General features: G+C 36.5%; 1 long non-coding RNA gene across 1 annotated transcript; it reads right to left on the minus strand.

The window, feature by feature from the left end:
• Positions 1-14,981: 14,981 nt before the first annotated feature.
• LOC121980606 lies at positions 14,982-16,683 on the minus strand. The gene is made up of 3 exons (XR_006111623.1): positions 16,108-16,683; positions 15,951-16,006; positions 14,982-15,188 (listed from the first exon to the last, which is right to left on the minus strand). It is a non-coding gene; the product is annotated as an uncharacterized LOC121980606 (long non-coding RNA).
• Between the last annotated feature and the right edge of the window lie 8,920 nt (positions 16,684-25,603).

Raw genomic sequence — 25,603 nt, forward strand, 5'->3', positions numbered from 1 at the left:
TAAACAGTATGAGGAGCTTATGGAATTCAGACAAGGTGATCTACCAGTAGAAGAAGTGGTTAAAAGATTTAACAGGCTAGCTCACCTTTGCCTATAGTTAGTAAGTACAGTGAAAGAACGAGTCAGACTGATGCTGTGTATACACTGTTTGTATTATTGATTTGGTCACCGGTACAGGGGAGACTCTGCCAAAATTTTTCGGTAGGAATTCCTCTGAGCCGTGATAAATCTAACTGATGCTAATAACAGCATCAGTGACACTAGTAAGTAGAGTAATAGATAGGTAACGATCACCCTAGAGAGTAGTAGTAAGAAGGGTGGGTTGTTACACTGCGTCTCTTGCTCCCTGAGCAATCTTCCGCTCCGGCTTTCGTCCCTCGGAACCACCACACGCTTCCTTCTCGTCCACCGGGGTAATCTTCCGTAGCGGCTCATCCCTTGGATGCACCACGTGCCGTCCTTTTCGCTAGCTGCGTCTTTTGCTCGAGTACCTGTGCTCCTAAGCTCCTGCACACTTAGACACAAGGTTAAAACAACACAGGACCTAACTTAACTTGTTGATCACACCAAAACAATCTTAGGGTTTCAACAATCTCCCCCTTTTTGATGTGATCAACCCAAGTTAAGCTAGGGTCAAAAATAGACATGAAAATGAAATATTTTATATTGCAATAACATGCAATAAGATAGGAAAAAAAAATAAATTTCAAAAATTCTAATTTTTAATTTCTACCTCCCCCTAGACTTATACTTTTTCTTCTCCCCCTTTGATCAAATAAAAAATTGGGGTTGAAAAAAAAATCTAAGGGTTGACACTTAGAAGAAAAATTATGAAAATCTATTTCAATGATTTTCTGGAAAACATTTCTAAGTCAAGGAAAATTTCTAAGTTCAAAATAACTTTTTGGAAAATTTCTAAGTTTTCGTCATCAAAATTAAGAACTTTCTTAAACCGAAAACTTTATGCAAGAAAATTTAAGAAAATTGATAACATTTAGAAAATTTTCTATACATTTATTTATTTATTTATTTTATTCTAATACTTTTATCAGAAGATTTTAAATTTACATTTTAATTTATCATAACTTCTTAAATCACAATTTTTCAGATTTAAGGCAACAAATGTTAACCATGCAAGAAATTGTATTGACAAAATAATTGGAAAAAATTGTTTGATAATTTTTCTAATTTGCAAGATTCATTCGACAAAATATTTTGTAACTTGCAAGAATCTTTTGGCAATATTTATGATTTGCAAAATTCTTTTGACAAAATAATTTGTAATTCGCAAAAATCTTTCATCAAAGCTTTTTGCAATTCGAGAAACTCTTTCGATAATTGTTAGTTAGAGCCCTAGAGCCAATCATTTGATGATTATATTATGGACTTGTTGTATCATATTCTTATATAAATAAAGACATTTGTTTTGGTTATTATACTTACTTGTATTGGTGCCAAATAAACTAAATATAATAGAGTCCTTGAGTAGAAGGTTCTTACCTATATCAATCGGTTAGTTGAACCGATAGTGAGATGATATAGGGAACACTACTCTTAATCATTCCTAGTCGAGTATTAACATTCAGGGACAATGTTAATACAATAAGACTAGCATGTAGGTCAACTCGATGACTTGATCTCACAAGTCATGGATATAGAGATATCAAGTTGACACATGGGTATGCATTGGAGAATGTATACTGAATGACCCGCCATGAGAAAGTATCATGGATCGTTATATGAGTGTCATATACTTTCTCATGTGGCTATTAGTATGACTACTAGTCCTTGGACCTGAAGTCACCATGGATCCCTACATAAGGAGTTATGTACTTTGGTTTCGTCAAACGTCACCCGTAACTGGGTGGACTATAAAGGCGATTACTGGGTATGTAACGAATTATGTAGAGGGATGTGAGTGATGTAGATGGGATCTATCCCTCCTATATGACGGGAGCGACATCAATATTCTTGATAGAGTGAGACCACGAAGTGCATGGCCATGCCCAAATGAGTCAATATGAGATATTGAGCTCATTTGATTTAGTGAGTCTACTTGGAGTTCAAGATTTAGATTGATTAGAGGATGACATGCTCTATGCCTCACATTGATCAATCTAGATGTCTTGGATAGAAGGACACTTGTCATATATTGTGAGGAGTCACAATTAGTAGTCACAAGGTGATGTTGGATCTCAACATTCTTGTACTTGGGTAGTAATGATGTGTTGCTAGATACCGCTCATTACTTATGCTCCTAATTGGATTTAGGGGCATTGCCAACGTTATAAGAACCTATTGGGTCACACACAAAGAACAAGTGGATGGAGATTAGGTTCATATGATGAGCCAATTGGATTAGGTTCATATGATGCACCAAAGATTGGATTATGATTAATTCAAATTAGACTTATTGAGTTAGACTCAATTAGATTCAATTGTTGAATGAGTCTAATTTAAATTTGATTCATTGAGTCAATTTATATTAATGAATTGAGATTCATTAAATTGAAATTGACTTAAATTAAAGGTTGGATTCAACTCAACAAGGAAAATGGAAGGTCAAGTTTGACTTGACCATTTGCCACATCATTAGTGAGTTGGCAAGATGTGGACCAATGATGATGTTCCACATCATCATGGTGTGCCACCTCATGGAGGTTACATATCCCATTCCATTTAATGTGACCGGCCACATTAAATGAGGGAAGTTACAAAATGTGGCCGGCCACACTAATGTGTGGAGAGGTTTTCATTTTGTGGCATTGATGTGTGATTACTCATTCCATCATTTTCCTTGGTTCTTATTCCTCCTTCTCTACTGTTGCCATGGGTTTCAAGCAAGGGAGAAGGAAGGTGAGTGAATCTAATCCAAGAAGAAACGTTAGTGAAAGTCACATAGAGATTTTAGAGTGTGTTCTCTTCTTTTCTTTTCTTCTTCTTCCAATCCCATCCGAGAGCATCAAGAAGTGCTAGCACACTTGTGGTGTTCTCTTCTCCATCCTTGAGTGTTAGAGAATATTTCTTGTTCGTGTGGATACTTCTAGAGAGTTGTCTATTTTGACAACTTGAAATCCGACATTTTGGACGAGCAGGATTCGCGAAAGGCACGCATCGAAGGTATAAAAGGTTTTTCCCTTTGTAGATCTACTGTAGATCGAAGTTTGTAATCTCGTACTCGTATTTTATTCTATTTTTCTTTGCATGGATCTGGTGGCTGGGGCTTTCGGGGTTTCTGCGACGCGAAAAAGCGATTTTCGCGGCCCGAAAAACCCAACAATAATATTTCTAGTTTGCAAGAATCTTTCGTCAAAACATTTTGTAATTCGAAAAATTCTTTTGATAATATTTCTATTTTGCAAGAAGTGTTCGGCAGTTGATTTTCTAATCCGAAAAATTCTTTTGATTATTCAATTTTTAATTCGCAAAAATCTTCACGTAATTTTTCGATTGATTGAACCAATTGTTCAGAAGGTGGAGGCCATACCTGACTTACCTCGTCGGCTGTTGGTTCTCCCCCTATTGAATTACTTTCTTCCGAAGATTCTCCCCCTCCATCGATGCTCATTGAAGAAGGGCTTTCTCTGTCCTTGGGATGAACTTCGGGTATTTCGCTAGTTTCTTCATTCTCGGACTGTTTCATCGGCGGCTTGGTGTCCATTGAGTTGTCAGCTTCCAAAGGTTCTTCGTAGAGCTTCAAGAACTTCTCCCAAAGTTCTTTTGCGCTTTTATATTCGCCAACTCTATCAAGATATTCATTTGGTATTACGGTTAGAATGTGAAACTCTGCCCGACCGTTTCCATTGACTCGTCACGTTGCTTCTTATTCCAGAGGCGTAGATCGAGTTCTTCTCCATTCGTTGTCTTTGGTGCTTCATAACCACATTTCAATATTAAAGAAATACCAAAATCTGAATTCAAATATACCTCCATTTGTTGCTTCCAGGAAAAAAACTCCCCCTCGAATGCTGGTGGGTAGTCGCTAGCTCCGGCCATCGTTTTGTTGCTTCAGACGACGGTTAGTCCCTCTGAGGCGTACTCTGCTCTGATACCACTTGTTGGACCGTTGCGGCCAGCTTAGAAGGGGGTTGGATATCCTGCAACAATAAAAAGAAAGACAACCCTTCTCGAACTCTTTAAGCTAACACTTGCATAATAAATAGAGCAAATAAATAAAACATTAAGAGACGAGGCACAAGATATTTACTTAGTTACAACCGATGTGGTTGTTAATCCAAAGAAGATTAAGCACTAAAACTCCTTTAGGCAGAGAAACCTCTTACAGCGTTGAAGCACAGAAAACAGAAGCTCAACTACAACTAGATGTGCACAAGCGTTGGAATTACAAGTAATGAGTTCGTTCAAAAGCTTTTGGACCAAGGCTATATTTATAGCCTTGGTCGGGGCACCCCGAAAGGTTCCGGGCGCCCTGGGGGGATAAACTTTATCCACCAACGATTAGATCGAGTTAAATCTCGATCTTGGTCAAATTCCAGGTCCGGGCGCCCAGAGCCATTCTGGGCGCCCCGGACTGCTCTGGGCGCCCGGAATGGTTCCGGGTGCCCCGGAGCAAAAAGTCAATAGTTGTTGACTTTTTGTCCGGGACCTCTTCTTTGGTTCAGTCCCACCTCGGTCTGGATCTTCTGCTCCGGATCCGCTCACTTGGGTGATCTCTGTCATCCGGAATAGGGCTCACCCGAACCCAACTTCTAGTCTTATCGAGCAGCCTTCCGCTCCGGCTTCTCGTCCCTCGGAATCACCGCGTGCTTCCTTCTCGTCCACCAGCGTACTCATCCACAGTCTTCGTCCCTCGGTCGCACCCCGTGCTGACCTTCTCGCTATCTGTGTCTCTTGCTTCCCGAACAATCTTCCGCTCCGACTTTCGTCCCTTGGAACCACCGCACGATTCCTTCTCGTCCACCGGGGTACTCTTCCACAGCGCCTCATCCCTCGGACTCACCACGTGTCATCCTTCTCACTGGCTGTGTCTTCTACTCGAGTACCTGTACTACTAAGCTCCTGCACACTTAGACACAAGGTTAAAACAACACAGGACCTAACTTAACTTGTTGATCACACCAAAACAACCTTGGGGTTCCAACAGAAGTATGAGTACCTAAGTCTAACTTGGTCAATCAAGTTGGACTTGGTCAATATTGGGTTTCCAAGGATCAAGTACATTACCTTGATGGACCATATCGAGGGTATGAACCAGGGGGAGCCAATAGAAAAACTATCTTGATAAATAGATAAAATTGCTTAATGATTGTTTATTTATTTCTTTGTAATATGCATGTTTAGATTAGGATAGTTTAAGGATCTAGGCATAATTTACACTTGATTAGTTAAATCTAAGGGTTTCAAAAGGAAAATTAAATATATAATTTCTTTGAGCGGCTCTATCTAGAAGTGGTGGATGATCCAATATCCAAGAAGGCCTACTGCCTCGCTACAGCCTGGGAGCCAATTCTTGAAACATATATTTAATTAACTAATTAGAAAACGTAAGTTTAATTCAAATGTAAATTAATCCTTAGAAATAATCTAAATTAAAGTCAACCATCTTACAACAACACATAAGGTTCCCTGATTGATAACTTAGAATCGGGCGAGATGGACTTAGAATGAACTTAGTCGAATTCAATTAATCTAATCTATTTAATCAACCTTAATTCAAATTAATCAATTTAATAAATTTAACCTAATTAATTTTCAACTTAATTTCATAATCATCTTAAATGATTTTGAATATTCAAAATCTTAAATGTCAACTACTTTTAAAATCATATTTAAATCTTAAATGATAAATTATTTTTAAAAATCATATTTGATTCAAAATCTTAATCTTAATTAATTTTCAAATCATATTTAAAAGACAATTACTTTTAAAATCATATTGAGGGCGCCTACAACCTCCATAAGAGGCGCCTCCAGCCAAGGTTCTATCCCCATTTCCGCGGTGACGATAAACTTCGCTGTCTGCGCTATTTATCCACCCGAAGGAGCCTCCAAGCTCCATGAAGGGCACCCTTCATCCAGCATTCAAGGTGCTTTCCATCTCCTTGGAAGGCACCTTAGCGCCTTGCTACACGAAACTTTCGACCAAGGCATCCGAGGCGCCTTCAAGCTCCATGGAGGGTACCTCGGGAACTGTTCATCCGAGGCTTTTAAATCCTTTTCTCTCTCTGCAAGATGTGTTAGTCCAAAATATAAAACATATCCTGCAAAATAGAGTTAACATAATAAAATATGAAATAAAAAGTTATTTTAACAGTCTCCGGACTGTCTGATTCTGACTTCATATTTCACCTCCAGAAATCCTAGGTCAAACCGACGCCTACTGTTCCCTTACTGGGGAACGCGTCCTCACCTACTCCTCTCAGAAGAGTTTACCTGTTGCTAGACCAGTCCTCCAGATCGACTGGACATTTGCTCAGCGTCCAAGGCTTCTGGTCTTCATGCTGGGTGTCCGCTCCATGATCCATCCAAACTTCTACTCTGTCCGCGACCACCAGGATTTCAACCTAGAGTCTCAGACTCTAGGATTTTGCCCGAAGTGCTCGACCCGCTAAAACTTTTCACCTTGGGTTACCACCCCCTAGGACTTAGGGTTACCGCCCCCTAGGGTTTTCCACCTGTCTAACCACAGCTAGGACTTTTGCCTAAGAACACTTAGGACTTTTCCTGCAAGCTCAATCAACCTTATTAGATCACAAGAAAACTTAACTTTGGATCCTTTGACATAATCAAAACACAGGTTCGATAGTCTGATGCTCCTTGCACCAACACTTGTTGTGCCACCCGAACAACAGCTGTAAAAGGTTGTCCTCTCTTACCTTTTGTGTCATTGGGTTACTTGCGTCGTCAGGCACAAAAGTTGAGATGTGATGCCTCTCTCGGATCAAACTGCCTCCCACTTTTGGCTAGTACCAAAGCAGAGACACGACTTGGACTTATCGAAGTCATCTTGAAGATAGTTCTGCGTGGATACGAGTAGAGACGAGGTTTCAGAGCGTCACTTGGTCAATCTCCTTCCCACTCCGGATTATCCGATGGAATCTTCTACGCATCATCCGTCAGGTATACCTAGCATAAATTTACTTTCCGTAAAATTTTAATTATGGAATCATGTCTAGTATGTTTATCCTTATATGCATGTAGTGTGTGTGATGTAATAATTAGGAATTATTATTGTTTTTATTTTTTGTTGTGCATGTTTACAAAATGTGTTCTAGCACACTCCTTGTAACAACCCAAATTTCTTCATTATGAGTCCTAATAGTACTTAAAAAATATTTAGAAAGGCTTTAGAAATATTATAGAGATTTTTAAGAATTTTCAGAGTATTTTTATGCAATTTTCGGAGTTCGTTTGGTATTTTTACCAAAAGAAACAAAGTTGAGGCAAAAAGAGGTTGGGCCGAGGTTCGAACCGGAGACCTCTAGTTAAGCAAATTCTTAAGTTGTTTCGGATGACCAGGAACCCAGTAGGGTCGTGCTGATCAAAGAAAGGGCGAAAGTAATTTAAGTAGAAATAGATAACAGAATATCCTAGTTATAAAGGGAGATAAGAGAGGAACTTAGGCTTTTAATTTCTCGTGACCTAACCCTTCCTCTCCTCTCTCTCTCACGTGCGACGACGGTGCTCGGGCAGAAACAAAGAAGGAAGCTAGGGCTTCAACTTCGGCGGTCGGCCAAGGGTCAATCCGAGGGTTTTTTTCACATCCTCACGATCCTCTCGTCAAGGAGAACGTGTAGACACGAGGAGTCGCCGGAAATTTTGAGCTATCCGAAACCCTAGAAGCCTATCTCGGCTGTGAGTCAAGGGAATAAAGGTAAGCGTTACTCACCTGTAGTAAGGGTAGTTTCGAGCTTCGATTTTCTTTTCTCTACTGCCGGAACACGCTGTACCGAATTGAGGTTGCTAGGGATTAAGTTTTTTCTTCTTAGCTTTCGGAATATGCTGTACGTAATTGGTTTGTTAGAGGTTTAAGAATAGTTTCAAAATTTGCCTTCTCCTTTGCATTTCTGCTATAGCATGCTTAAAGATTTCTATTACTCTATAAAAGTATAAGCTTTGAACAAGTTTTACATGGTTTTGTTTTAAAATTCCAGCAAGCTTAACTTGATTTATGCTACAAGAGGGACACGAACAACCTTGGGGCTTACTGTTTTGGGTTTATTTGTGTTGTGCAATGGGCATGAACAACCTTAGTTTTGGGAGTATTCGGTAGATCTTTTATTGCTATTTCTTTAACGTGCAGTTTAGATCTTTTCACTATCTAGTTTAGCAATTCTAGTACAAATTACTTTGTGAATTCTGAGCAACAACAGCCACCAAGTTCATATTAACTATAGGTCCTTTGCTGATTTGTAACCAGGCGTGAACAACCTGTAGTAGCAGTGCAGATTTATTGCTTCTGCCATGCAGAGTTATCATTTTTATGGCTTTGTTTAGTGTGAACGGCTTTAAGAAATTAACATTGTATGCAGATTTTTGTTTAAGCGTTGCAGTTTTAGAATTGTTTAAGCGTTATAGTTTTGTATAAGGCATTCTTTTATTAGAAGTATCAACAAGTAACAAGTGTTTTACTTGAAGAGGCTAGTACCCGACTTCCGAGGTTGTCGTTAAACAAATCCAGGTGACCGGTTCCGAGGTCTCGGCCTTGGTAAGACCAAGGTCTTTACCCTCGTAGGACTGGTGGCTCACTACCTCGGTTTCTATTAGGGAGCGCGCAATGGTGCTAAGCCCGGGCCCAAAAGATTATTATTTTGAAGTATAAGAGTATAAGTTTTGGGAATAAATGAAATAAGTTTTTCATGGGTTTAAAAATCAGTAAGTTTAGTTCTTCTTTTCTAGCATGTTGTTTAGTTTTTCTTACTATTATTTGCTATTAGATGAGCAGCCTTACATGTTTAGCATTTCAATAAGTTTTGATTCCTTTGCTATTAGAAGAGCATGAGCAATTTTTCTTTTAAAGCATTCAATTTTAGTTTTTTGGCATAGATATGTATATACATGCACATTGAGTTTTGTGAGTAGACAGCGTTTACTAAGCATCCGCTTATAGTTGCATTTCCTCTTACTGCAGATAAAGGAAAAGAAAAGCTATAGTGAAGGAAGGCGACAAGGGGGTGCGGGATGGATGTGTGATGCCTGGACTATGGAAGCCTTGGGACCTTGCTAAAGAATTTATTAAGATTTTGCTTTTAGACTGGTTGTGAAATTTAGGTGGATTAAGTCTTTCTTGCATTGTTGGAACTATTCTTTCTTGTTGATGGTCTATTCATAGAATGTTTTATGTATTTAGAATTCTTCCATTTAAATTGCTATGCATATTAGTTCCATTATTTGAGTTGTATCACTGTCGCATACATGTGCAGATTGATATATTTTAGTTGAGAATAAATACTTGAGTAGAATGTTGGGATGAGTTATTATATTTCTAGCTGCTACCAAATTGCATGTTTAGAGTTTTCTGAGAGCTTTAGGAATTACTATCAACATGTCAGCAAGATTAGTTAAGTAAAGTTTATAGTCTAATAACGTCCCACCCTCACAGACTAGTAGAGAGGAGGGTGGGGTCGTTACACTCCTACATTGAGCAACCTAACAGTGGTATCGAACCTGTTCGTGCTTCAGCATAATCGTAAAATTATTTTATGGTTTGTAATTAGTGTTGTAATTATTTTTGGATTTTTTCTGAAATTATTAAGATTTTTCTATTTTTTGAAGTTTCCTAAATTATTAGGAAATTCTATTTTTGAAAAGTTTCAAAAATAATTTTATAAAATTAGATTTAAAAATTTTATGTTAATTTAGAAATTATCATTTCTAGAATTTTTAGAAATTTTAATAAATATTTTATTTTTGAAAAATTTCCTAATTTGCTAGGTAAAACTAAATATGTAAATATTATGAAATTCTTTAAAAATCCATATTTGAGATTTTCTAAATTAATTATAGAAATTGTATTTTTTGAATTTTTTTAATTTATTAAAATATTCTATTTTTAGAAAGTTTCCTAAATTATTAGGAAATACTAATTTGGAAAGATTTAAAAAATAAAAAAAAAATCTAGATTTGAATTATTTTGTAATAAATTAAGAAATATTAATTATTTATTTCCTAAATTGTTAGGAAATTAATTTAAAAATTTGTTTGCAAATTAATTAAAGATGCTTGATTGATAGAAAGATTTTAGATGAGATATATTAATTAAATTTAGAAAATTAGTTTCCTAATTTGATTAGATAAATCTTGGTTTATTAAAATCAGATTTATAATATATTTTTATTTCTAAAATAGAATTATAACATATGTAAATTTATGCCATGTTCATAGCATATTGTATGTCATGTAGATGCATTAATTATAACATGATTAGATTTTACCATGAGTACGATGTGATTAAATCTTGTCATATGTGTAATGTGTCATGCTATGTCATTCGTGCGATATGTCATGTCATCATTTATGTCATGTGTGAGATGTATCATGTCATCATTTATGCTATGCATATGATGTCATGTAGTTTGTAGATTTACATGATGATGATGAAACCTAAATCCCTTACACAAAATATTAAAACCTACACCTTCCGTTAATATGGTAAGAATCAGAGTTTAAGTTCTTGTTTGAGTTGTTAGCCAAAGTTAAGCTCAACATGAAATTAAATATATTCAAACCATAGAGATACATTCTCGTGATTAACGGGTTAGTTTTAACTTGAAGCGTTGATTTGTTGTGCCAAAGCCATGATCAACGTGGATAGAGGTGAAATTGGGTGATATGCATTTGATGTATACTTGTTAATATGTTAACAACATGATGTTAATGCGAATATCAATTAGTTGCTTGCATAATATGATAGTTGCATATAAGTGATATGCAATTGGTAAACCTGTTACCTACCGCTATATCTAAGAATGACTTGTTGGCCAAAGTCAAAGTTCTCATCTATAGTGGATATCAACATACTTGGAGAAAACCTACCATTTCCCGAATTCATAGTAAGGGCTTTTGAATTCGATAAGTGGATTTCTTATTTATATGTAAATTGTTTACATTTACGAAATAAAATCATCTTTCTTAAACATGCTCAATTGTGTATTTCTAGATTATTAGAGTTAGAATATTTTCTTTGAATTTGCGCTCAACTATGGAAACGAACAACTCTGAACTAACTCCAAAGGACCCATATTACCATTGTGATAAGATGTGACATTAGAGAAGAAATGACAAGATTTATCTTGAGTCCATGAAAAAGAGAAAAATGTATCCGATGCCTTATCTCCTATATTTGAGATAGGATATCACACTATTTCTTTAAACACTTAGGTATTGGATACCAAGTGTACCTCACATATATGCAATGTCATAAGTGAGCTAAAGAATAGTAAATGATTAGATAATCAATTAGCTTCCTATATGTGGCAAAAGTCACCTCAGTCATATAAGTAAGAAACACGTATTCGAATTACACTAGTATGCAATTTTAGAATCATTTGAATTTGATTTATTTGATACGTGTGCTTCATGCTTAAAATGCAAGATGACATAGTTACCTTCTATTTGAAAGGGTGAATAGGAGAATGATATATTAGGCCTTATACATACCGATGTATGAGGGCAAATGTCAGCTCATGCACAAGAAAGTTATAACTACTTCATCACCTTTATCGATGATCACTCACAATTAGGGTATATGTATTTAATGAAATACAAGTCCGAGGCTTTTGAAAAGTTCAGAAGGGTTCAGAAATGAAGTAGAGAAATAACTTTACAAAAAGTATTAAAATACTTTAATCTGATTGAGGTGGTGAGTACTTAAGCCAAGAGTTTCAAGATTATATAAGAGACAATGAAATATTATCTCAATGGACTTCGCCTTACATACCACATGTGACGGTATATTTAAAGGTGAAACCGAACCTTGTTGAACATGGTTAGGCTGATAGTAAATCATGCAAGTCTTCCTAAAGCCTTTTGGGGTTACGTACTTGTGACAATTATTTACTTGCTAAACAAACTCACAACTAAGGCAGTCTCAACTAATCCATTTAAGATATGGACTAGTTAAAACCTCAGTTATCTTATTTGAAGATATGAGGTTGTCCTTCTTATGAGAAGAGGACTATATCAGAGAAGTTAGATGCTAAATCTGATAAGTGTCTATTAATTAGATTATCCTAAGGAAACTACGGATTACCAATTCTATGATCCTTTAAAACAAAAGATGTCTATTTTAAGGCATATTGTATATCTAGAGAAAGGATTTCTCTTGCAAGAAAAAAAGTGGGAGTGAGGTTAAACTAAGAGTAGTTCAAGTGACTCTAATATACACAAAAGAGATGCATAAATAAGACCCACAGCTGATTACTCATTGGGATGAGGTAACAATTAAATATGTTAATACACCGCCACTTCATAGATCTAGTAGGACACGTCTAATTTTCGAGAAATATGGATTTCTCATAAGTGAATCGAGAGGTCTATCACCCATTATGGATGAGGAGTCTACTAGTTATGAAGAAGTTCTGAAAAGTTTAGAAAGGGGCTCATGGTTGAGAACCATGAAATCATAAAATGGATTCTATGTTTAACCAAGTTTGGAACTTGGTGCATCCACCCAAAGGTAAGTACTTATTGGGTGCACGTGAGTTTTAAGATAAAAAACTGACATAGATGAGAGTTTTCTTTCTCATAAAAATCCATACGAACCTTGTGTGTATATAAAGGTTAGTGGAAGTGTAATCATCTTCCTAGTATTATAGGTTGTTAACATATTACTTATATAATATGATGTGCCTATTATACAGTCAGTTAAAGTTTGGTTATCTAAGACATTCTCCATGAAAGACATGAGAGAAACAACCTATATCCTTTGGATTTAGATTGATCAAACATGTTGCTTAGTCTTTCGCAGTCTACATATATAGACCAAGTGCTAAAGTGGTTTAGTATGTCGGAATCCAAGAAAGGTCGAGATTAACCTTCCGAAGTCTATGTATGTGCCTAAGCACATATGACGAGAGGATTCACATGAGTAAGATCCATTGGAGCAAGCTATAGGATCAATCATGTGTGCTAAGTTATGTACGAGGCCCGGTATATCGTTTGCTCTTAATGTCACGAGCAGATATCAATCAGATCTAGGCATAGATCGTTGGGTGGCTGTCAAGACAATCCTTGAAAACTAAGGATTTAGTCTTGGTATATAGAAGAGGTAATATGATTATACATAGGTATACTGATACTAGTTTCTAGATGGATAAGGATGATTCCAAATCCAAGCATGGGCATGTATTCACCTTAAAATGTAAGCATAATAAATTGGAAAGGTTCCAAGCAAAAAACGATATAAACATATGCTTCATCGCTATCATATAATCAAGAGAACATGAATAGGAATGAAATGCAAATTGAGAGAAATTTCCACCGAAAGGAACCTAGTGGATCCTTTCATGAAAACTCTACCTCAAAACGAGTTTTGAGAGTCATGTAGAGACCAACGGTGTTGGACACCATGGCGATTGACATTAGGTCAAGTGGGAGTGTTAGTTTTTTAGGGTTGTCCTAAGGTAATCGCCTTATGATTTTATATTTATTTGATAAATATAGATTCACTATGTTATGCCCTAGAGGAGTCATTGCCGACAAAATTTCAGCAGTATCACCCCTGTAACAGTGACAATATGAAGCATATATACAAGAATATTCACACAATATAACCATCAGCCCACACGGCTAGAATATATACACAACCACGCAGTTATATACTCAGCCCACTCGGATGGAACAAAATAAACACAACCACGCAGTTATATATATATTAAACAACCCACTCGGTTGTACTATAAACTAACATAGCGGAAAAATGATAAAGAAAGCCCATACGAACTAAAACAACACACTGCTAGCCGGCTAGGCTTTATACAACACCACAACAACACAAAAGTCAACTCCACATAATAAACTTCAAAAGATAATTGAATTAATATAACACCAAATACAAAATATGAGTAAAGAATAAACGAAACCCGATGCAGTCTTCGGATGTGACGTAGGACTGGCAGCCAAGACTCTCCCAAGCATCCTTGATTCATCTGGGACTCAGCGGGTAAAGGAAAGATAGTGCATGAACATAATTAAGAACTAGAGATACAAAGGTATACAGTCTCATACAAAACGTAATAGCAGATACTATCATGTTATCATAATAAATGTCCATACCTGACACCATATCCTAGGCTAGTAAAATCAAGATTAGAACAACTCTGCTACAGAGCTTCTCATAACTACAAGGGTAACATGTGAGGTATATACATATTACCAATAGGTAAGTCAGTCTAAACACATACAACAGATATATATCTCAACATATGTAAGCATATTAACACAAGTAAGCAACAACAGCATAAGCTAGCGACACCGGCATAAGCAAGCAACAACATCAACCGGTATAATAATAACAGCGTATGCACGGATGGTCACCCCACCCACCTCTCTGCACCATGACTCCTATATGATCGAGAGGCCGGATTGATGACAACTGTACCACCCAAAGGCCGCCACTACTCTCAAATGACCAAGTGGACAGGTGTTGAGTAGCTAACTAGCTACAAAGCGAAGGGGGTCCCTACTACTCGTAACTCCAGCTACCACTACCCATGAGTGGCCGAGTGCGACATGATAGGACAAGTGACATCTGCTCCAGCTACCACTCTCTCGAGTGGCCGAGCGTGCGGTCTTGGTTAACGACTCTCTCAACGGCAAGGGAGAATTTGTCGTTAATATGTATGCAATGATATGATGCGCAAAATACAACAGTCATCATATACATGTAAACATGAATCAGGTATGCTGCATAAAGTCAGCATGCTCAATAGGGTACATAAATAAACAACAATCAAAGCATACAAGGTTGGTATCTAATATCTGCTAAATATTATAGATGACAAAAAGAGACTGTATGGATATAGAAACGAATAACTCAAAGGTTTGAGTGGAAGTATCAAGCACAAGAAAAATACGAGTGGAGTCAAGATAAAACAGTCCTTATCCAAAAATAATAGCTCATACACCAAGTTTCAAAGAACTAAAAAGAGTCAAAGTAAGAAGTACCCGCATTAATGTAGATCGAGCTAAACGCCCTCTGATCTAAGCTCCTGTCACGTATCGGCAATCTGGAATGAGTAACACAATTAACACCCCAACCTAACATAGATCGGATAATGTAAACAAAATCTTAATTAATCCAATCTAATTATCTCATGTATTAAGCTCCCTACTTATACAACATCTCTGATTAACCAATATTTACCCACATCCACATATCACATTCTAATCCCAATCTCTAATTAGTTAACCCTAATTATTAATAGATAATGTATCAATCACCATTAATCAATACATTAACATAAATCATCACTTCTTATGATTCTCTTTCTCGCAATCTAGTAGAGTTTAATTCCATCAACTTGTTAAACTAACCAACATGAACAATTATCCACCGTCAATTACAATCCAAAAATCAAATTATCATCATCCAATTAAGGTTACTGGAAATTGTGGATTGTAAGCTAACAGATTTAATCAACCCAACACAAACCACAATCGCATTCAATTACTAACAACTATACAGTATTGGCTAAATCATTCATCTTGCTTTCATAATTGCTTAAAATGGAATAACCCCAATATTCCATAATCAATTAGATTAGGCTCGAGCATGATTCACCTTTAAATTTTCACTCACACCCATAATTTTCCTTCTAACTCTAAATCTGATTTCAATAGGGAAATCTAGTATCAATACGGGTTAAATAAAAACATCCACTCACTACTAATAAATCTAAGCAAGAACACAACCCTACACCCCTTAGAAAACCCAATTTAGCAACCTACTAATGGAAATAACAGAGATACCTCACTGAAAAATCACATACCTTGAGGTATAGCAACAAATCAAAAGCTCACAACCCTACAAGCCTCTGTCTGACAGCTTTCGAAGAGCATCCATACATCAATCCTTCCAAGAATCAGTCCAGAACCAATTGTACAACAATAAATTGCTAAAACCCTAACAACCGAAACATCACTCACCTCAAATGATCCCCAATTCTTCAACCGGTACTGGCTGTTCTCAGTGTGATCGAGTGACTCCAAACCCGTGATCAATCGCACCTTGAAGGCGAGAGGAGAAGAAAAAGTATGGTTGGACCCCTAGAGATAGCACCTCTTTTCCTCAGTCGGCAACTCTCATGCAGGGAAAGAAGAAGCAGCTACTGATTGCGGCAATCGGCGACGCATTAGGACCAAGGTGTTGGGTTACTCATTGTGTCAAGGTTGTGCCTCATCTTGGACAGGTGATTGGCTATGGGCGTCGATAATCGACATCGGATGATTAGGGCTCGCAAGAGTGAGCGACTGGGGAGAAAGGGAAAATTGGCGGATCGAAGCTAGGGCAGAGGGAATGCCAGATTCGGGTCTTGCAGCGTCTGCGACGGCGCGAGGAAACTCAGAGAGGGACCACTTCTCACTCGAGACCGAAGAGGGCGGATCAACGTCGATGATGAGAGGGTCGTCTGCGTCGATCGTGCGGAAGAGAGGGAGAAGGAGGAGTCGGCGCGGGAGGGAGAGGGAGAGCGATTCAGCGAAGGTGATGGCTAGGGCACGAGAAGAATTAAAAAGGGTAGTTTATAACTTAGGTCTTTTTAATTAAGGATTAAGTTATTTTCTCAATCTACTCCCTCATAAGGGATATTCTAAACATGCTTTCTTATATCCCAATAATTAATCCCCTTAGAATACGTCATATGAGCACTGAAAAATTCTCACAAAATTTCTAAAAATTTCTGAAAAATCCAATAAGATTATTTCTCAAATAACCTATTATTTAATTAATATTTTAGTGATGTATTTTATATTCTCCTCCACTAACAAAATTTTGATCTCCAAATTTCCTACTTAACTCAGGGATCCTCATCTAAGGGTATCAACTAAGCAACATATTCATATACTAGTCCATCCTAGCATCATGATCAAATCTCCAACTATGAGGGTTTATAGTTCCCATATAAAACTACAAGGTGATCTACTTCCAAGTAGATATTGATAACTCTGTGGGTTATGAGCTCACCTCGCTTTCGCTGCACCACTCTGATATCTATCTAACTGTGGGTAAAATCCATTAATAGATCATCAAAAGACTACATATTACCACACCTAATCTCTCAATAACCATCAATCAGCAATCATTCTTAACATCAATCAAACCTAATAGCTTCCTGAACAATGATAAAGTAAAAGGAAAGCATCCAACCTTCAACACCCACTATCAATAAACTTAGATATATCTACCATGGTTCAACATTGTCACGCCCTAGAGGAGTCCCTGCCGGTAAAATTTCGGTAGCATCTCCCCTGTAACGATGACAATATAAAGTATATATATAAGAATATTCACACAATTTAACCATCAACTGACACGGTTGGAATATATACACAACCACGCAGTTATATACTCAGTCCACTTGGTTGGAACAAAATAAACACAACCACGCAGTTATATATATATATATATATATATAAACAACCCACTCAGTTGTACTATAAACCAACACAGTAGAAAAACGATAAAGAAAGCCCATATGAACTAAAACAACACACTGCTAGCCGGCTAGGCCTTATATAACACCACAACAGCACAAAATTCAACTCCACATAATAAACTCCAAAAGATAATCGAATTAATATAACACCAAATAAAAAATATGAGTAAAGAATAAATGAAACCCGATGCAATCTTCGGATGTGACATAGGACCGACAGCCAGGACTCTCCCAAGCATCCTTGATTCATCTACCTACTACCTGGTGAAAGGAAAAACCATTTTATGGGGGGGGGGGGGGGGGGTGAGTGCTGGGACTCAACGGGTAAAGGAAAGATAGTGCATGAACATAATTAAGAACTAGAGATACAAAGGTATACAATCTCATACAAAAAGTAATAGCAGATACTACCATGTTATCATAATAAATCTCCATACCTAACACCATATCCTAGGCTAGTAAAATCATAAGTAGAACAACTCTGCTACAGAGCTACTCATAAATACAAGAATAACATGTGAGGTATATACATATTACCAATAGGTAAGTCAGTCTAAACACATACAACAGATATATATCTCAACATATGTAAGCATATCAGCACAAGTAAGCAACAGTATCATAAGCTATCAACAACATCAGCTGGTATAATAATAACAGCGTATCCACGGATGGTCACCCAACCCACCTCTCTACACCACGACCCATGTATGGTCGAGAGGCCAGATCGATGACGATTGTACCACTCAAAGGCCGCCACTACTCTCGAGTGACCGAGTGGATAGGTGCTGAGTAACTAACAAGCTACAAAGCGAAGGGGGTCCCTGCTGCTCACAACTCCAACTACCACTACCCATGAGTGACCGAGTGCGACACGACAGGACAAGTCCCTCATAAGGGATATTCTAAACAGGATTTCTTATAGCCCAATAATTGATCCCCTTAGAATACGTCATACGAGCTCCGAAAAATTCTCATAAAATTTCTAAAAAATCTTAAAAAATCTAATAAGATTATTTCTCAAATAACCTTATTATTTAATTAATATTTTAGTGTTGTATTTTGCACACACTTTGAGTACACATTCTCTATATGTATGATGTTAGAGTTTATACTAAAAGTCTAGTTTTTTGTAAACATTTATTCTGAAATAAGAATCACATTGGTCAAATGTCTACATTTATGCTAAGTGTAGTTGTCCATTTAGTTTATATTGTAGATAACATGGTGTGAGGAGACACACAGAAGATCATGTTATCAGTTCCTTATAAATTATAAACAGTTACTCACAACCAAGATGGAATGAGACAAACCATTGGAGTAGTTGTAGTGTAATTAGGTATTAGTTTATCTTGACTAATAAATTATATTAGTACACTATGAGTGTATTGAGCAGGACCATTTGAGGTAGTATCATTTTATACTGACTATATGAAAGAACAATACCTCTGTTATTATTGAAGTGTGTACTCTTAATCATGATATAATAACAAGCACATATTCTTAATATTTATTTCTTTAATTTATCAAAGGGTGCAATTTCGCTCGTTAAATTAATAAGCCCGATAAGTTGGGAAATAATATTATTTATACAGTGTGTTGTTGATTATAGAATGAAATTGTGTCCTAGTATTCTAGGTTGATGATGTCCCCTTGAGGAGCTCATAAGGATTGTCATGTAAACCCTGCAGGTGGACTTAGTCCGATATGACAATAAGGTTGAGTGGTACTACTCTTGGAGTTAGATATTAATTAAGTAAGTTGTCAGTAACTCATTTAATTAATGAGCATTCAATATCTTAAACACAGGGAGATTAACACACTCATGATAAGAATGAGCCCATATAGTAATATGGGATTGGTACAGTAGTGCAATAATAACTCTTTAGTGGAATGAGATATTATTGATGAACTTGAGTTGGATGTTTAGGGTGAACACGGGAAGCTCAAGCTCATCGGGAGACTAAAACCAATTCCTCCTCTCGGTCCCTATTGTAGCCTCTTATTTATAAAGTCTTATATCCACCAAAAACCCAACTTCTTACCCACTTCTTGGTGGTCGCCCAAGCTTAGCTTGGAGCCCAAGCTAGGGCCGGCCAAACCAAACCAAGTTGTGAGCCAAGTTGTGGTCGGCCCTAGCTTAGAGCCCAAGTAAGGGTGGCCGACCACACATATATTAAAAAGAGTTTTAAAATTTTAAATCTTTCCTTATGTGGAAGCCATGATTTTAAAAGAGAGTTTTAAAATTTTAAATTTTTCCTTTTATAGCTTTCTACAAAGGATTAAGAGAAAGGTTTGATATCTTTCCTTATTTGTTGTTAAAAGGAAGATTTTAATTTTTGATAAAACTTTCCTTTTTTGCAACCATCCACATATTTTAAAAGAAAGATTTTAATTTATATAATTTTCTTTTTATAACCAACAAGGGATTTAAAGAAAGAATTTTTTTAATTAAAATTTCTTACCGGAAACAAATAAGGAAGTTTTAATTTCATGTTTAAAACTTTCCTTGTTTGGATTTAAAGGGGTGGCCGGCCATGACAAGAAGAAAAGGAAGTTTTAATTTTTTGTTTAAAAATTTCCTTTTTAGTCATTGGCAAGGAATATAAGGAAGTTTTAATTATGTTAAAAACTTTCCTTATTTTCCAAAACCAAGGAATATAAAAGAGAGGGTAGAGGTGTCTGTTGGTTGCTACTTGGAAAACCTATAGGTTCCACTGTACAAAAATTTTGTACAAAGGTCTGAACCTTTTCCTAGCTAGCATGTGTTCTTTTAAATTAAATTTTGGATCGCCTGCGGAACTTAACACGTTTGATCCAAAACTTAATCTATTTGTTCTTTTAGGTTTTGACTTGGATCTCCTGCGGAACTTAACACGTTCGACCCAAGTCTCCTTAAGTTATTAATTTCATTAAATATTAATTTCCATAAAAGGTTCCCAGTACTGACGTGGCGAGGCACATGACCTTCTTGGATATGGGAGCAACCACCACCGACTAGACAAAACCTTTAATAGAAAGCTAATCTTTAATTTCCTAAAATAACTTTAGGTTAACCAAAGAGAACAATCAAATCACAAGGAAAAAAAAACAAAAGAACACAACTTCGAAAAAACATATTCGAAATTCTAGAACGTAAGCCTCTTGTATTTGGTATTATTTCCATAAATAACTAGCATGATGCGGAAATAGAAATTACTAGTTATACCTTGTAGAAAAACCTCTTGATCTTCTACCGTATTCCTCTTCTAACCTCGGACGTTGTGTGGGCAACGATCTACCGAGATGAGAAACCACCAACCACCTTCTTCTCCTCCAAGCAAGGTTCGGCCACAAAGGAAGAACTTCACCAAAGAAGAAAATCAAAATACTAACCAAGCTCCAAGAGATGCTAGCTTTATCTCCTTCTTCTTCTTCTTCTCCAAGTAGTATCCGGCCACCACAAGAACTCCAAGAGAGATGAAGTATTCGGCCACCACAAGAGGAAGAGAGGGAGAGGGTAATGGCCACAACACCAAGGAAAAGGGAGAGAAACAATAGAGGTTGTGTCTCATGAAGGCACCCCTCCCCCTTCTTTTATATTATTTGGCCTAGGCAAATTCGGAAATTTAATTACAATAAAATTTCCTTAATTTTTCTTGACATGAATTAATTTAGAAAAATAAAACAAAATTTCCCAATTAACTTGAGATGGTCGGCCACATCATTGGAAACAAAGAGACAAGTTTTAATCAACAATTAAAACTTCCTAATTTGTTTCCGAAAATTTTAAAAAATAAAATTTCTCTTTAAAATCTCTTCATGGTTAATAAAAGGAATTATCTATAATTTTAATTTTATTAACATGTGAATAATTTTAAAGAGAAAATAAAACATCTCTCCAATCTACAAATAAGGAAAGAGATCTAATCTCTTTCTTTAATCTTTTGTAGATCTTTTACAAGAGAGATATTTTAATTTTAATTCTCTTTAAATTATATCTTCCACATAATAATAAAAATTAAAATTAAATTTCTTTTTTAATTTATTTTGGCCGGCCCCCACTAGCTTGGGTTCAAGCTAGGGCCGGCCACCCAATAATATACCTAGGCCGGCCCTAGCTTGGTTCCCAAGCTAGCTTGGCCGGCCCCTTATTGGTGGGTATAGAAGGTGGGTATAGGTGGGTATAGAACTCTATAAATAAGAGGCTACGATAGGGACCGAGAGGAGGAATTGGTTTTGGTCTCCCGATAAAATTAAGCATCCCGTGTTCGCCCCGAACACACAACTTAATTTTATCAATGATAATTCATTCCACTAGAGAACTATCATTGAACTACCGCACCAATCCCAAATTACATTTTTGGGCTCCTTCTTATTATGAGTGTGTTAGTCTCCCTGTGTTTAAGATATCGAATGTCCACTAATTAAGTGAGTTACTGACAACTCATTTAATTAATATCTAAGTCCAAGAGTAGTACCACTCAACCTTATTGTCATGTCGGACTAAGTCCACCTGCAGGGTTTAACATGACAATCTTTATGAGCTCCTCTTGAGGACATTATCAACCTAGTATCTCTAGGACACAGTTTCCTTCTATAATCAACAACACACACTATAAGTAATACCATTTCCCAACTTATCGGGTTTATTGATTCAACGAACTAAATCTCACCCATTGATAAATTAAAGAAATAAATATCAAATATATGTGCTTGTTATTATATTAGGATTAAGAGCACACACTTCCATAATAACTAAGGTCTTTGTTCCTTTATAAAGTCAGTATAAAAGAAACGACCTCAAATGGTCCTACTCAATACACTCTGAGTGTACTAGTGTAATTATATAGTCAAGATAAACTAATATCTAATTACACTACGACCTTCTAATGGTTTGTTCCTTTTCCATTTTGGTCGTGAGCTACTGTTTATAATTTATAAGGTACTGATAACATCATCTTCTGTATGTGACACCACATACTAAGTTATCTACAATATAAATTAAATGAACAACTACAAACAAATGTAGACAATTAGACCAAATGTGATTCTTTATTCATAATAAATGTTTACAAAGCTTAGGCTTTCAGTATACATTCCAACAGTGTCTCACCTCAGAACAACACATCTATTATTCCTCCTCTCTTATTCCTTGTGGTCGGCCCTTCCTCTTCCCCTATTCTTCTTCTTTGTGGCCGGCGGCATCACCTTCTTGGAGAGATCATGGTGGCTGGATTTTGCTTGGAGAAGAGGAAGAGATAGGATGCATTGTTTCCTAGCATCCCTTGGAGATTGGTTGGTGGCTGGAACTCTTCATCCTTGAAGGTTGTTGGTGGTCGGAACTAGGGAGTAAGAAGAGAGGGCTTGGGTGGATTTAATCTTGGTAAATCATCGCCCACAGGACGTCCAAGAGAATGAGAGGAATATAATAGAAGATCAAGAGGTCTATAAGCTACATAAGGTATAACTAGTTATTAGTTTTCGCATCATAACTAGTTCATCTTTTGTATAGATCTTGTAAAACCAAACACAAGAGGTTATCGATTTTAATTATCATTTTTATTATCGATATTTGTTTCGATTTCATATTTCGATAATGTGTTTCTATTGAGGTCTCTGTAGTTAAACCTAGTTTATTGTGAGAAGTTTAAATATCCGATTTCTTTGAAAGACTTTATCTAGGCAGTGGTCGATGATCCCATACCCAAGAAAGCCTAGTGCCTCGCCACGTTTGACCTGGAAGCCGATCCTTGAAATAGATATTTGATCAACTTTTGTAATATGGTTTAACTTAGGAAGATCACATCAGTTAAAACTTGAAGTAAGAATGTTAAGTTTCGTTCCTAATTCAAGTTTAACTTCTGAAGGATGATTTGGATTAATAATGTTAAGCATCGTTTGCAATCCAAATTTAGTTTCAGTAGAGCACATGGGTAGCTAGGAAAGTTCTATACTTGTATAAATTTTTGTAGAGGGGAATTAGGACGGTATTCCGAGTAGCAACCAACAATTGGTATCAGAGCTACGTTTTAACCTTTGTGTGTTTGGTTTTAGTTTAATTATGCACATGTCATATATATTTTAGGCAGGATAATAGTAGGATATGAAAATAGATTAACTCTGTGGTTGCAGGCTCCAACTATTATGGCTTATTGCGATTATGTGTAATTGGACCCTCGGACATGTCGAGGGCATTTTATGTGTGTGCATGATTGTATGTATTAAATACAACTGGAACTGTATTAGTTTTAGGATTTTACATTTTATTCGATCTAGACTTTATGTACATTCATATATGGAATATAGGATCGATATATATAAAATTTTATTTTTGTCGCGGATCGTATCCTTGCGAGGCGTGGTACTATTTGAGGACCAAAGGTGCAGCAGAAAAAGAAGAAGGATAGATGCGACAACTAGACTCGATGGCGGTGGCTATAGATGGCAGCAGCTAGGGTTGACAACACACGGAGGACAGTGATGGGAAAAAGCCTTAATAGTTGAAAAATTATTTTTTCCATATTTATTGTAACACCCTCTAAGCTTTTAAGATAAAATAAGAGAATGATGAATTTGCCTTAGAAAAATATTAGTAGAAATGTTGAACCAAAAAGAAATAAAAAGAAATAAAAATAGGGAGTTGTCAAGGATTGAACCTTGAACCTCTCATGATGTAAATGATAGGATTAATGGGTAATAACCAGTTGGGATAGGAATAATATATTGATAGCAAAGGAGGGAAACTCATGATAAGGATGAGAGTAAAAGCTAGCCAAAAGAAAACAAGAAAAGAACAAGAGAAATGCAACTTGCCTTCCTTCTTTTCTCTCCCTCTTCCTCTCTCTTTTTGCCGTGACTTAAAGAGGACCATTAAGGGGATTCATTCCCCCTTGTTTCATCATGAATGATGAGAACAAATAAATAAATAAAATAAAAAGAAAATGAAAAAACGGGCTAAGGGAGAAGGAAAGCAAAAACCAATTTTGCTACCTCTTCCCCCTTAACATAAAAGGGAGCATGTGAAGAGAAGATTTGATTTTTCTCTCATTTCTCTCATTCTCCCCTCTCCATCACCGAGAACCTCAGCCCCCTCTCCTCCATTTTCGGCCCCCAAAACAAAGTTCCTCCTAGGATACAAAGGAGGGCTACCAAAGGAAATCAAAGGAGGAGAACAAGAAGAAGAGACCCTTTCTTCCATCACCACACTTTAGAACCACAAGCGAAAAGGATGTAAGTATCCCCTCACCTGTGGTACAAGTAGTTTTGATGTGTTTTTGGATTTTATGAGGATTTTAAAACCTAGAACAAAGTTGTGAAAAATTCGGCCAAAGGAAGGACTTGTGATCCTAGGAATGTTTAAAATAAGCCTTGATTCATGATAATTTTTCTATGCTTTGTAAGAAGGTTTTCTCTCATATTTTTATATATATGTGATGTTGGATTAGAGATGTATCTAACCCTAGAGTTTCGGCCAAAAAGGTTTTATAAGGGCTAGGGAATTTATTTGTTTACCTAACTTGCACAAAACCCTCTAAATAAATGGTTAAGGATCCATTATTGTTTTCATACTTGAAGGTTACTTGGAACCAAAAGTATCCCACTCACAAGTTTCGGCCAAGGAAGGGTTTAGGGTTAGGAATACTTTGAATTTAAACTCACCATGTTTATATGATAGAATATAGAGTTTCTTAAAGAAGTTGCATGCTTGTATGTTGATAGAAACTCATGAACACCACTCTTAATATTTCGGCCATGGTAAGGTGGATGGCTTAGAATATCTTAAACAGATTTTTAACATGCTCAAAACCTCCATGACAATAAGATATGAAAGTTGTTTAATGCTCCCATGCTTAATTAGAGTATAGGAAAATTGGTTGCATGATATATGATAATTATGACCACAAGGGTCCTAGCTTGTTGTGAACCAAATTTATATGTATAGTTCTTTGATATTTTTGCCATAAAACTTGTTTAGGTTTTCCATACTTTAGGCCACCTAAAACCTA

Source organism: Zingiber officinale, chromosome 5A, assembly GCF_018446385.1.
Source record: "Zingiber officinale cultivar Zhangliang chromosome 5A, Zo_v1.1, whole genome shotgun sequence".
Taxonomy (NCBI): domain Eukaryota; kingdom Viridiplantae; phylum Streptophyta; class Magnoliopsida; order Zingiberales; family Zingiberaceae; genus Zingiber; species Zingiber officinale.